General features: G+C 46.3%; 1 long non-coding RNA gene across 1 annotated transcript; it reads right to left on the bottom strand.

The window, feature by feature from the left end:
- Nucleotides 1-205: 205 nt before the first annotated feature.
- On the bottom strand, nucleotides 206-2,447 carry LOC139051631 (uncharacterized). Its single transcript, XR_011509467.1, has 4 exons — nucleotides 2,213-2,447; nucleotides 1,005-1,152; nucleotides 822-902; nucleotides 206-746 (listed from the first exon to the last, which is right to left on the bottom strand). It is a non-coding gene; the product is annotated as an uncharacterized lncRNA (long non-coding RNA).
- Between the last annotated feature and the right edge of the window lie 300 nt (nucleotides 2,448-2,747).

Below are 2,747 nucleotides of genomic sequence, written 5' to 3'. Positions count from 1 at the left end.
GTATTTACGTTGCTACTATTTATCGTGTTCACAAACTTCTGTGGAAAAGTACCCGGTGTCACTTGGGCAGCCTTGCTTTCTGTAAGCCTTGTCCGTGAAGCCATTTCTAGTAGGAAATTTGCCACGTCTTTTTATTCTCTTGAGTACTCTGCCATTAATGTCCGGAGGCCATGTTGGCAAGCACATTCCTGTCACAAAACAGAAGCAAGAGTTGTAATGTCTGACATATCTGACGCGAAATGCAGCTTCTTTTTGTCATTCCAATAATGCACGTCAATGTATTAAATTCAATGTTGGAAGTAGGAAAGCCAGGCTTTTTGCATCAGTTAATTTGCACCCATCACACACCACAATCATTTCACGAAGTTAATCCATAAAACATGCTGCCGGCTAGGTAAAGACAGCTACCACATCACATACATATACAAAAAGAAGGCTTTGCAAGGCAAGGCAAGGCTTTGGTCCATGCTGTTAGGGGATGGGAAATCGTCCTGCAATGTCTGATAGAGTTCAGTTCAAGAAACCAGTGGTTAAGCAATGTGTGCACAAGTTGCAATTAATGTGCACCCATCACACACCACGTGCTACAATGCTTTTACGATGTAAATCCAGAAAGCATGCCACCGTCTAGGTAAAGACAGCTACCACAACACATACATATACAAAAAGAAATTACCATATTTCCTTTGTCACTTATTTGGTCCATGCTGTTGCGGTCAGGGGAGGTCAGGGGATGGGAGATCGTCCTGCAATGTCAGAGATTAATCCCAAGGAATTAGTGGTGAAGCAATGTGTGCACAAGTTGCAGGCAGCCAATTTACCATGGTGGTCGTGCTGACAGGTGCATGAGGCAACACCTTTGCTTCTAATGGGGAGGCAACAGTTTCTTTGCTTGATTCATTCTGTAATGCATTAAAAGGTGTTGACATCTATTGCATGCTTGTAGACATGGTGTATGTACCATAAGCATATAAGTGCTGCACCATGTAGTCAAATTAACTTACCCTGGCTGACCGATACACACGTCGGCGAAGTCTTGTCAGTGAAAGCTCTTTCATATGAGCATCCTTGTTCTCATCATAACATGACGTCCTTGGCAGGTTTTCAGTTGGTACTGCATTTTTTTCAGCCGCTGTCTTTGACATGCTACATCTGAAAAAATAAATGAATTGTTTATGCTTTATTGTGCCTCAATATGGGCTGCACCCAGAATTTTTTTCTTTTTACCTCAGAAACAAGGCCACAATATTTATAAAAAAACATTTGCAAGGAAATTAAGCACGGTTTGAGTGTGCAAGGCTATGCAACGTTGTACACCGAATGTAGCATCTGCAAAACGTAGTTGAAAGCTGCTCATAACGCAAAGTACACAGGTGCAAACACCACCACATGACCGGAGTAGTTTTGCCACTGACTTGGGGATGATTTAATAACACAGATAAAGCTAGCTTAGGTACTAATACTGCACATACATATGCGACACGTCAGTAGACAGCGGACGCCGTAAATTTTCCTCGAAACTAGCAAACGCGTGTAAAATTGACATGTGGCTGTCGCGTAAGTGGCAAACTTCTGCAATGAACGTGATAGGCTCGCCGTCGGTGCGAAATACCAGTGTCATATGGCCACTCTTGAGCACGTCGGAGATTCTCAAGTGCAAGTGGCAAATTCGTAATCAGTCGCGCTGGGAAGTGCCCGCGTGCAGTGCGCCTGTGCTGCAAGTTCATCCGCACCACGCATGATATTTATTCCGCTTTAGCATGCCACATACGTGGCACGTTTACACTCAACACTTCCCGAACTTGCTAGTACATCATTCGTAAACATTTGAATCTCCGACGCCCGTATAAGTTGCGCGAGACGTGCTGGGCATCAAAAGCCTCCCGAGTTACAGCCGGGCGTAGCCAACGAGCGCAGAGGTGACGTTGCTCGCAGAAACCGCTGTGAAGCGTCGAACATGAGCTCTAATTACAGCCAATGTGGTTAACGAGTGCAGAAGAGACGTTCCTCGGAGAAACCGCTGTGACAGGTCTCGAACCTGTGCTCGAATTTCGCGTTGCGGCTAACATATGCAGCAAATAATGCATAGCCCAATCGCCAGTGCCCGCAATGCGAAACGTGTTTACATAAGGTGATACAGCGACATGTATAATGGCCACGCACAATGGTCATGCATTAGGGTCGAGTTCACAAGTGCACAATAGTGCCTCACCTGGTAAGGAGAAATTATCCCGTGCAAAATGCCGTGAGCAAATAAGCGTCACAGCCTTGCCGATGCGGAGGTTAGCGATCCACCTGGTTCTGCGGCTTCAGCCTTTCCACTCGGAGGGAAGTGCGCGAACGGAAATATCGCTGTCTTTCCATCTCGCTGGCACGCACCGAGGAACACAGCAGAACTGCTTGGCCGTTCGCTTTTTCTTTGCTAGCAGCTTCATTCTTCCGTCCACGACAGCAGCCTCTACGGCACACACGGCGACTGGACCTCCGTATTTCGTTTCTCCCTACTGCCGCTAGGTGTCGCATGGATTGCTGGAGTTGCGAATATGAAACTGAGGCGGCAGTTTCGTGACCAGAAAAAAAATGGAAGGACTCTGGTAATACTAATTGACCCAAATTGGTGAGAGGTTCATTGAAGAGCGGTACATACACAGTGCATTCATAGTGCAGCTTGACAAAGTGTTGGCCTGAAAGGCATTCATTGAAAGCTGCACATACGCAGCGCATTTGTGGTGCAGCCTGCTAGTGCA

This window comes from Dermacentor albipictus, unplaced genomic scaffold, assembly GCF_038994185.2.
Source record: "Dermacentor albipictus isolate Rhodes 1998 colony unplaced genomic scaffold, USDA_Dalb.pri_finalv2 scaffold_13, whole genome shotgun sequence".
Classification (NCBI taxonomy): Eukaryota; Metazoa; Arthropoda; class Arachnida; order Ixodida; family Ixodidae; genus Dermacentor; species Dermacentor albipictus.
Note: the sequence above shows the minus strand (reverse complement) of the source record. Positions and strands in the feature narration are given on the sequence as shown.